Here is a 12,150-nt window from a genome sequence, read left to right on the forward strand (position 1 = left end):
CAATGGATACAGATGGGGACAGGGCAGATGCATAACTGGGTTAAGCAGGCAGAGGTGACAAATAGGAAGGGTGGGGACTGATGACTTCACATTAAACAAGGCCAGCTGGGCTCTGTTTGTGTCTCACCATTTCCAAATTATGCAAAGGAGCCTCGCAAAGCACCCTACTGCCTTTCTCACCCCCATGAGCGACCATTGAGGAAAATGTGTGGAATCTGTACTGTTCTGTGGCCCAGGGCTGCCCTGGCTGCACGCCCATCATGACTGCCCTCCCAGCACTCCCTCAAGATGTGAAGGAAGAGAGACTTTTCTCAGAAGAGAGGCTTGGAATGAGTCAAAGTCGCCCTGTGCTGGTCACATATGTTTCTTCTAATACTTTCTCACATTTTTACTATTTCAGAATTAAAATTCTCTGTGAGTACAAAAATAAAGTGGCTTTACACACCTCTCTGGAGAAGTGTGTAAAAGGAGTGACAGTGACAGAACTTTATCATGATCAGTTTAAATTAAAATATTTCTAAATAAAAATTTAGTCCATATCCATTTATACTCCAGCTCTTTGTCTAATTTTTAAAAATACAAATGCATAAATAACTTAGTGTTTGCAACACTCAATCAAATTATCCAGGATACTCAAATATTTCCATTTCTTAACTGCCATAGAATTGATTTATTAAATAGAAGACACTAGTTGAATTAAGAATGATAATTGATTTTTTTTGTTCCAGAAAGAGTTGATTCCTATTAAATAATATCCCATACAAAACTTAATATAAACTGGAATTTGCAGAAATGGGAATACATAAGCAGATGTTTGGCTTTTCCATTAATTTACTGTGAACTTCTATTTGTGAAATTTTGCTGCAGTTGTTTCATAATCTAGCAAAGTAATCAATTCCAAATTAGTGTTCAAATTGGATAATAGTAATATAGATTAAAAAATATCCTGTGCTGGCAGGCTGGCTGAGTTGGTTGGAGTATCATCCCATAAACCAAAAGGATGCAGGTTCATTTCCTGGTCAGGGCACATACTTAGGTTGCAAGTTCTAGCCCCTTTAGGACACCTATGGGAGACAACTGATAAATGTCTCTCACATTGATGTTTCTCTCTCTCTCTCTCTCCTTTCCTTTTACTCTCTTCAGGTGAGGATTTCAATTTTAAATATATATTTAATACACACACAGTGCTCTATTTGTAAATACAAACACTTTTTGATAGAAAAGTTTTTTTAAAAAATGTATTAAGAAATCAGGGGTTAAGCCTAATTACTTTTACTTTATATCTTCCTGCCCACACAGGCCGGGGAAAGGAAGGGAAAGCAAATCATAGTCTCCTTCGTTTCCTTCATTTGAAAGAAAGTACATGCACAAACAAACAAGAGTGTAATCAACCACCTTCAATGAACTCAAACATGTTAATGTGTGAGGCATAGCCTGGGAAAACCAAGAATCATATTAAATTAGGAAAAAAGAGACAGACAGAAAAAATATAAATGTCACTTATAGGCCATAAGAAAGGATTAAGATCACAAAAAATTATATTATATGCCTATCAATTTTCCATTTTAGACCTAGCTCCATGATAGCCACAGACTACTAGCTGGCCTTTAATTAGATAACTGAAGTAGATGGAATACAGTAGAGAGGAAAGAAATGATTCTTAAATGTTCTTGATTTTTTCTGACATGTGTGATTTTTTTCCCCTAAATACTCCATACTGGTATCATCAGCTTTTCAGAGAGGTTTTGATTTTATCTATTCCTATTTTTTGGTTAATCAGTTAAACATGTAACTTCACGTAACTTTTATGTCCTTATAAAACTTCGCATATAAGTAAATTCCTCAAACAGGAAAGACCCAGATTTGTTTTAAGCTTGGGACAAAGGGTGTGCCACCAAATTCAGAGTACTGCAATGATCTCACCTCCATGAGAACAGAAGTCCATTGGGCCTGGTGGAGAGCATCTTAATTTATTCACTGACCTATTGCCTGGGTAGCCTGAAGTCAGAGCCGGGTTCTGCTCTAGCTCATGTCCTCACTGGGAGTCCTTATTAAATTGGGAGTATGTTGCCTGGTGCTAATGAAATCCACATGGGTTGCCCCAGGTTCAGCGCTTTCCCCTTCTTTTCTGTTTCTGCGTTCGCACAGGCTGCCCCTCTGGTGAGAAGTCTCAGGGCACGTTCCCTACCCAGCTTAGCCGAGGTTGGTAAGGAGAAATAAGTCAATTAATAGCATATGTTAGAAATCATCACCAAGCTACCAATATCAAAATTTTCCCATAGCAGTGACAAAGAAACACAATAGAGGTTGATGGAGGGCAGAAGAAGTTTGACATGAGAGGGACACAGTGTTGTCGGCAGTAGTACTGAGTGGACCTAATTAACATTTGTAGAATGATTACTGAGTTAGGCTGTGGGCTGAGGATTTTACTTCTTTATTTTAATCCTCAGAAAACTCAGGAAAGGTAAATACTAATAATATTCCTGTTTTACCAATGAGGAAACTGATGCACAGAGTGATGAGGTGACTTGTTCAAATAGTAGAGAAAAAATATAGATTTATAAAGTGTCAAACTAGCAGATCTAATTTGCTTAATATAGATCTTAAAATTCAGTGCAATAAAATAATTTAGTTATCTCTTTCTGAATGATATAGAACTTGAAGATTTCAGAATTCTCTAAACCTCAAATTAGAACTATACATTAAAATAAGCAGTGACCTTTTCTGTTTTCTAGATTTGTGTAAAGTAAAATAGTTTGATCATCAATATTGATCTCGAAATTACAAACCTCGCTAAGTGTGGGTGAAGGTGGATATTCAAAACTCAATATGTCATCAGTAATTCTACCATCATTACTAATGACATATTGGTAATCATACTGGTAATTCTACTATAGTATTTTTTATAAATTTACCTTTGGGCTTATATTAAACCAATAGAGTAATAGTTGCCCTTTATTAAGAATCTATTATTGTGGGGTGAGAGCCTGTGCTAAATATTTTACATATATTGTTTAATTTAATTCTCAATAAGTTTTTGGCTCTAAGTATCCACATTTTGATGATGAAAAAAGAGAGATTCAGAGATTAAACTATTCCAAAATCCTGCATCCCCTATGTGGTGGACCCAAGATTGGGACCCAGATATGCCTGACTACAAAATCCATAATCATTCCCTTTATGTTCTGTCTTTTAAATTCAAATAAACCAACATATAATTAAAAGATATTAAAAAGAGTAAAACAATTTTTAAATTGAACTGTATTTATTGTCATAATAGTGCACTGAGGTCTCCTCAGAGATGGCCTCCTGTGATATGGCTAAGACCTGAGCCAGGTGGGTTATTGAGTCCCACTCACAGTGATCTCAGACATCTGAGCATGGCCAAAGGGTGCTTGTGTCCTTCTGAAGAGCACCCAGAAGTCACAGGGCAGAGTTGGAACACCTTGCTGGCTCTTCATTCTTCATAACTACCATTCACTGGGAGACAAGGGGAGTGCAGACATGATGCTCATACAGCCTTGGCCCATGGCTCTGCAGGTACCTGAGATTTGGAAGTAGTTTCTGTATTCACCTGGAGACTTTGGTGGTTAACTGTTGGCCAAGCAGCCTAATTAGGATGCAGGTGGGCTTCCAGGCCTCAACAAGTTTTCTTTCACAGTGGATGCCCTGAGGAGAAAGGAGTTCTCAGTATGGCCTCATTGTTTGAGCCTGCCGTGCAGTGCAGGTGCCCCGCTGGGGAACAATAGATTCCATTGATGGTGTGAGCAGCCGGCACATGCCAAAGCCAACGCATATTGCTGTGGGCAGGTACGGAAGTCAATGGGGAGGCACAGCCAGGTGGGGGTTCAGGATCAAAAATGGCCTCCTCCTGACAAAACTAATCTTGGCCATTCGAGAGCAGACTACCCGTGACACTTTGAAAGGCCTGTCTGTGAGCTTGGACAGACACTTCAGTGCTAAAGCTCTGAATTTATTATAGCAGGTACATCTATTTTTTAGTATCTTCCACAAGTAGAGAACTCTACGTCTTGAATGTAGAAAATTATATGCACTTTATTTTTAAAGAAGGTATCACTGGAAGACTGTCTTCCTTGCAAAAGAAGAAAAAGAATTCTACAAACTTACTTGGACTTGTTTAATTTTTTCTGTTTACTGGAAGAAACAGATAAGAGAATAGATAAGAGAGCGCAATATATCATGAGATTTAAAAAAAATTACCTCTGTGATTTTTGAACAAGGGATTACTGAGTGCCTATTTTCACACGGCTACACTTTGTCTTCAGGCCTGATTCTTCTAAGCCAAAAGTTTCTAAGCAGAGGCACACAGCCATAAAAATATATACAGAAAATCTGGAAGGAAAGGGCCATAGAAATGTATCCCAGCCTTGTCTTGAAACTCTTGAGAGAGAAATCATTGATTTATTCATCCATTCCTTTATGAAACATTTATTAATCTCACATAAGCTGGCACTATTCAGGCTTTTGATTCTAAGACATGAGTTGTTTGGGCTTCTTGCTTTTGAAGTTGTGGAAGATAATTCACCTTTAAGCTGGGGCCATTCTCCTTTTGTCCAACCATGTGCCGGAACCACGATTTTCACTCAGGACACAGGAGGAAGCAAAACTGGCTTCCTCCTTCCTATGGGCTTTCTCCTTCCTGGGCCCAGGGAAGCACTTCTAATGCCCTTTCAGCATTTCCTGGTTGGCTAGAACCTAAGAGCAACTCCAGTTCAATAGAAATAAACCAGGCAAGGTGTGATTAAGTGCCCAGCAGAGAGCCAAACTTTGTGGGTGAATTACTAAAGCTCTTGTGGCTCCTGTACCCTCATCTGTGAGATGGGAACAGTAAGACCCACCTTAAGTGGTTGTTATGAGAGATTAAATAACATCATGCTGGAATATCACCTGTCCCAGCATCTGAGACATAACAAAGATCAGAAAGGGTGCAAGTTGTTGTTACCAGTTTTGGATATCTTGCTTCTTTTCATCCTTCTATAGCTACATGAATGAGCTATAGAAGGACAGCTCTAGGACAGCTCTAGGGATTGAAACTGGACTCTGCCCCCTAAGGGTTTTTGTCCTGTGGAATTTCAAAACACATGACTAGTAGACTTTGGTTTCTTAAAAATCTCATACTACTATACCTGCTTAGCACCATATTCTTGCCTTTCTTCCTCCAATGCACCTTTCTCAGGCAGTGTCTTCACCTCACAGTGTATTAATTTCCCCTTGTTGCCCAACTGGGGTAGGAGACAGGAGGATGTGGAAGAAAGGTTTTCCCTTTTACCTGATTCCCAGCATCACCCTCACTCTAATTCCCTGCTGAGGGAACAGGGTTGAAATTACCTTCAGGAATATTTGAAAACCAACCCCTGGATGTGTGGGCAGCAGCCAAGCTGAGAAACCCATCTGGTTGTCAGGGCCCCTGGGACAATGTGCCCGGCTCCGTTTGTACTGGCTTCCAGGGAGCCCTTCCGACCTGATGTCCTGCTAAGTGGGCATTGTGGGAAAGTCTGTCTGACCACTGGCTTCCTGTAGTTGACATTTGATTGTGTTGAAGAAGGGGCCTGAGGATCAGGATGTAGATCTGGTCTCTAGGGAAGACATCTGTTGGCACAAGCACCACCCCTGATCCCCTTTCTTGGAGAAGAGAGGCATAGAGCAGGGGAAAACCTGTGATCTCAAGAACAAACATTGTCCATTCAAACCAAAAATTAGGCTTTGTGGCTTAACTTGAACTGCGGAGCTAACCCAACCTTTGGCTGCCATGGGACAAAGGCCTTTTCTCCAGCTAGGGTCACAAAGAGTGGAATCCAGGTCACCACAGTGTAAATAAAACAGAACTGTTTCTTTCCCCCTTACTTACAACCCCTTTGGCCCCGAAACACACTCCCCCACTCCTCACTACCTACTCCTCCTTACCAACATCCTTACCAGGTTTCTGACACTGAGAGTTTGAAACCAGAAATCAACTCACTGCTTTTGACTTACTGGCCTTCCCATGATTTGGTTAAATCTTATAATAGGTAAATGAGTTTTGCTTGGCAGGAGGAAAAAAGGGGTGGAGGCAGGTCATAAGAGGGAGAAAACAAAGTGAAGTTTGTACATGTTCAGTTACCTTGGCCTTACTTAACTGGCTGGGACACTCTGTCCCCTCTTGCCACACTGTTTTTCTCCTCAGTGGTGGGTGCCATGCAGCTTCTGGTTCTGCGCTGCTCCTGTTCCTTCCTCTCTTCCTTGTCACTGTCACACGTCACCCCTCACACATTCTACAGCAGGAATGACTGACCAGGGATGTCTAATCTTTTAGCACCTCTTGGCCACACATTAAATACGTTGTGACATCAAGGAACATGTATAAAGGACCCATGGACAAAGACAATGGTGCGAGGGGAGGATTGAATACAGGAGGTGGGGGCAGGTAGGGTGGGGAGAGTAATAGGGGAAAATGGGGCAACTGTAATGAAACAATGAAAGAAAAGAAAAAATTTAAATAAAAAAGAAGAAAAAAGCTAAACATACATTGTGACAACTAACCACAAAAATATCTCATAATGTTTGAAGTTAACTTACAATTTTGTATTGGACTGCATTCATAGCCATCCTGAGCCCACGTGCGGCCTGTAGGCTGCAGCTTGGACACCCCTGGGTTGCTGCTCTCTCTGCCGCATCCTGTCCACTTTCCCAGAGGCACTTCCTCATGGATTGGCCTTCATTTAATTTCAGGATTGGGCAAAAACTATGTAGGGGGCAAGATTTAAAGACTGGTAGTATGGCTGGAAAGACATGGTTTGCAGAACCAGATAAATTTGTGTCCTAGCCACGGGTATGTTCATTAAGTTGCCTAACCATTTTGAGTTTCAATATCCCCATATACAGAGTAAAGATAGTATTGTCTTTCAAAATTATACATAGAGCTTCTAGCTTGGTGCCATATAGCAGATTCATAAGTCATCAGTGTGATTGTTATTATAGGACTAGTCTCTGAGGTGGATGACGAAGGTGGGAGGTGTTCTTACCACAGGTGCCTTTATCTCTCTCTCTCTATTAGGGTTATGTCCTAAGGCTGCTCCGAGCATATCTGGGAGCCAAAGAAAGATGAGAGAGAAAGAAGCAGAGGGAATAATGTTGCCCTGCTTGGAGTCAATACCAAATGGTGACTGGCTTGACCTCTTGTGGCCACACATGTTTCATTCACCTGAGCAGACAAAAGGCTCCATGGACTAAGCCTCACTGATAATGGGCAGAATTAGCTGTTGTTTGCTGAGGCTGGTGACTGGCTTGGAGGTTTCCCAAGTCTCCTGATGACTCTGCTTTCCACAGGCTACCATTTTCTTTCTATACCAGTGAATCTCACCCCTAGCTGCATATGGGGACTGGGACTGGCTAGTTTTGAAAGTTCCCCAGGTGCATCTACTGTCTGATCAGAGTTGAGAATCACTGTTTGAGACGCAGTCTGAACCTGCTGGAGTTTCTGTGGAGGGAAGCTGTTTTGGTTTTCCGTGCTGCCAGATGGTTCCCAAGTTCCCATGGAAGCTCGATGATAAGTATGCATGTTGCTTCATTTGCATTGTGCTTTAAAACTCTTTATTTACTTTAAAACTTACACACTCCTTTTTCCAACAAGCATAGTCTAATTTGGTGTGGTCTCTTCCTCAAAGCAACATATTCCTAGCCTTCCAACTGAAAAAAGGTGGGGGTGGGGCAGAGAAAGAATCATTATCTAGTTTCATCTCTGGAACAGCTGTCAGTAAGTAACTTAGGCGATATTAAACATATCAGGGTAAGCTGAGGGAACATTCTAGAGTGATTCTTCCCTTTCTCTGAACTGGTCAGTTAGCTCACACAGGAAGCCTCACACATAATGATGCACACCTTGTCTCCCATGAGCTTTTTGTCATCCCAGCTCTTCCCCAAGTTTCTACTTTCATTGAAAACATGTAGCTGTGGCATTATCCCATTTTTGGGAAGCTGTATTCTGTATTTTATGCTAAAGAGCTACTGTGAAACCCCTACTTACTGTTGGCACAGTAAGTATCAAGGAAAACTGAGGTTGATGGCACTGTTGATATTTTATCTGAAAGGATCAGATTACCCGCCACTGACAAATTCTGTCACTGTTGAAGTCCTGTCACAGGAAATAGTACTGTGACCTCTTGAGTTAGGTCCAATGAACACAACTAGAGCTAAGGGTTAGAAGTTACAAGGAGACCCTTTCGTAGGCAGAAGATGGAATGAATGAGCACACAGCAGAGCATCTCTGGGCCAATCAGTTCAAACAGCTGAAAGTCAGAAAGGTAACTGTTGAAGGGGGCCAGGGGGTCTGGGGTGCTGGTTACAACAATGTTTTTCACCTGGCCAGGCAAACGTACACTATACAGTTGACCTTTGAACAACATGGAGGTTTGGGGTGCTGACCCTGCCCTGGCCTGAAAAATCCTCATACAACTTTTGACTTGTGGCCTTTTGCTTCCATGATTCAACCATTGGAAATCTGTCGTTGGGAATCCGCTGTTGGGAGGGTGAACATACTGTTTTCCATCCACACTGGGCTGAACCTGTGGTTGTGAACTGAAGCATACAAACAGCAGACTGTATTCGGGGGAAGCCCATGTGATAGAGGCCCCGTGCAGTTCAAACTCATATTGTTCAAGGGTCAGTGTACACCAAAACCCACAAGGACAGAAAAAGATAAGAGAATATGCTCAATCCACACCTAAAAGTGTCTTAAGTGCCCATGAGAATTTTGAAGGAACTTTAGTTATAAGGTGTTTCAGCTGCTATTGTCCATGCCAGTGTGGCCCAGGAAACCAAGTCTCAGTGAAATTAAGTCATTTTCTCTGAGACATCAGTGGTTACTGATGGGCAGAAGCAACATTTAAATCAAGATTTGCCTCACCCTTATTTATGATAGCTCTATCCTGGTGTTAGTCTTTCTGTTTTGTTTGACTTTTTTTGTATTTGTTTCCTTACATAATAATTGCACTAAATCTTCAAAACCTCATTCAAATGAAGTACATATTTTGGGCAATGGTTTACCTAGTATTTGCTCTGAGCATCAGGCAGATTTTTCAGCTGCTGGAAGGCATGGTAATAAGGGCCATCCATGAGGTGTATTTTCCAAGTGAGTTCATTAAATAATAAACCTAATAATAGATAGACTAATGTAAATCTTATTCCAATATGCCCTGCCTGCTTCCACATTAGCATTTTGTTGGGCTGTGATTCAGTCCCCCCGCCTTAGTGAGCAGAAATAGCCTTTGCACCACCCAGGTGTGCCAGGGTGCTTATGGGCCACACATGCCTGCGTTCTCGGTCACGCCATGTAGACTCAGGTCATTTCCAGATCCTAGCTCTGCTACATCTCAGCTGATGACCTAGAGCAAGGCATACACACATCTTTTCTACTGGCAGTTTTCTCTCAGGGTGTTTGGAGCCAAAAGAGATAATACCGGTTAAGTACCTCCTATGCCACAAGCATGGTTTTTCCCCTTCCCTTCCTTCCCTCTTCCTTTCTTCTTTGGCAAATATTAATTTAGCTCCCTCTCTGCACAGGCGTTGCGCTAAAGGCTGAGGATTCAATAGTACATTAGACAGAGCTGTTTCTCCTTTGGAATTTAAAGCTCAGTGGGAGGCGTACTGAAAACAAGTAAACAGAACAACAATTGTGAAGAATGCCGTGAGAGAAACAGAAGGTGCCGAGACAGACCATCAGGGTAGGGCATCGACCTCAGAGATAGCAGCCGGAGCTATTATTATTAATTGCATTATTATGATTATGGCTTGTGTGGTTTTTATTTTTTAAAACAATGTTTTATAATGGGATTTTCAAATATATGCAAAATTAGAGAGTGATACACATACCATCACTCAGCTATAACCAGCACCAACTTATGACTACTTCTGTTTGTTGATATTCCTTTCTATATCCTTATCACCCCTGAAACTGAATTATTTTGCCAGAAACTTCAGACTTTTAAATATTTAGTACATATTTACAAGTGATAAACATAGTAACTAAGTGATTTGAATAATCTTAGTATTATAGGTGAATCTTTGGGGGCCTTGGGCTGAAACCCCTAGATGTGTTGTCTGCTCTGTATAACCTCACTCCTCTCTCTTCACTACGTGTAACACCCTTAGTCAGACTCGGACCTGGCCTCAGTCTCTTGAAACCCGAGTTAATACATGGAAAGTGCTTAGAAAAGTGTCAGCATGGCATAAGCACTCCCTAAGTAGTATTAGGGATGCTAGAGTGTGACAGGAATATGAAAATTTGCCATAAATTATTGCTCAAATTCTTTTCAACTTGTAGAACTATCTTTTGATTTACACTAGAATTCTATCATTAGACTTTTTTGCAAGATATTTTATTTTGTGAGATGAGGGTCTAACAAACCCAGGAAAATATCTGAATCATCCCAGGAAAACAATCAGCTAAAAGCTGATTTTTTTTAACTTGCTGTTTATTGAAATGACCACAGCAATGTGCCCAGGCCTTCAGTCTCTACCAACTGTCCACTAGGTGTTAGGCCCTTGCAAGATTCTCAAACAATCTGTGTATGAGAAAGTTACAGTTCTTGACACACAGACGCACTTAGCAAAGTGAATCAACAACACTACAGTGTTAAACAGAGACCTAAATAAAATGCAGAGGGCAATAAATTCCCTCAGGCCGATTCAGTTTGGGCAGTGAAGAGGGGAAGTAAAGGCATCTTGCCTGAGACAGTCTTCTCAGAGGAGTTGGTGTCTGAGCTGGGCCTTTAAGAACAGGTAACATTTCCCCATGCAGGGATCAGGGGAAGGGCATTTGAGGTGGTGGCAGAAAGCAATACAAAGTGGTGAACTGTGGTAGTGTCTACGTGTTCTGGGAAGACAGTTGTCTGATAACTACCCCCATAGATTCCGGAGGCACATGGGAACGGTGAGTGGGAAGATATCCTGGAAAATAATTTTAAATTCCAACCAAGGTATATAATGGTATTTTATTATTGATTTTAGGGCAGTTGTGGCTATTCTGAAATTTGGACTTTATCCGTAAGGGGATGGGGAAGCACAGATGTTGGAGAGTGGAGGAAGCCATAATTAGAGAAATAAATTTATTGCTTTGTGCGATTTATCATCCAAGATTCACTGTCCTGTAATAGTGATACCTCCACCCCCACCTGCACCCCCCTGTGAACTTCTTCAGGTCCATTGTTTTCCAAAATAGGATCTTTACATTTTTGCAGGTTTATGAAGGCGGATATAGAGGATTCCTGAACTATTTTCAATATTTCAGTAAGTTCAAGGAAATTAAGCATTGTGAGGTTAAAAACCAGCCTTTTTGTGAAAGCAGCAGGACCCTTGCTTTAGTCATGGCTCTTCAGTGACTATCTTTGGCCACCAGGGGAAGGCCCTCCCCTCAGAGAGTTCACGTGGCACAGGAGTTATGAATATGGGTTTTGGAGGCAGACAACCTCACGTCTGAGCATGGGCTCTGTCACTTATGAGCTATGTGATGTTGGCCAACTTATTTAATCTCCTTGAGCCTCACTTATCCTTGGTGAACTATGTATGTCATTATGTAAGTGTAGAGCGAGGCCTGCCCATAGAAATTACAAATGCGACCAGGTAAATCACCCTCTCATATGTGTCCATGAGCATTACTGGTCACTTTCGGTAAAGAGGGCACAGGACAAGATTGTGCCTGTTCGGGGTCTCTGGGTCTGTGAGGTAGGCTGCTTCCTCCAGCCTTTGATAGCCATGCTCTTGGTGCTCCAGCCTGCCACTGTGTCTGCTGATAGCTCAGTTTGCGTGTCTCTAAGATCCCAGTTGATCTCCTTCTTCTGCCCTGTGCCTTGCCTGAGCCTGGCTGCTTACCCCTGTCCTGCAAGAGCCAGAGGAAAACACTATGCCATTCCCCACCCAGCTCATTAGTCAACTTCAGGACTTCAAAAGACATGCTGTGCTTAAGTTTGCTGTTTTCTATACCTGACACATACACAAATGTGTTCAATGCGCACTCCCTACACTGGTGCATGGCTTCAGGGAGCCCTAATGGAGACCCAGTGGTTTGCCTAAGAGAGCTGACACAAAGGCTCAGCGAGGAGGTGGTAGGAATGGATGTCATTTAATGTTACCATCACATGGCAAGTCTGAAAATGA

The sequence above is a fragment of the Phyllostomus hastatus genome, unplaced genomic scaffold (assembly GCF_019186645.2).
Source record: "Phyllostomus hastatus isolate PE091 unplaced genomic scaffold, TTU_PhHast_1.1 phas_contig_34, whole genome shotgun sequence".
Taxonomy (NCBI): Eukaryota; Metazoa; Chordata; class Mammalia; order Chiroptera; family Phyllostomidae; genus Phyllostomus; species Phyllostomus hastatus.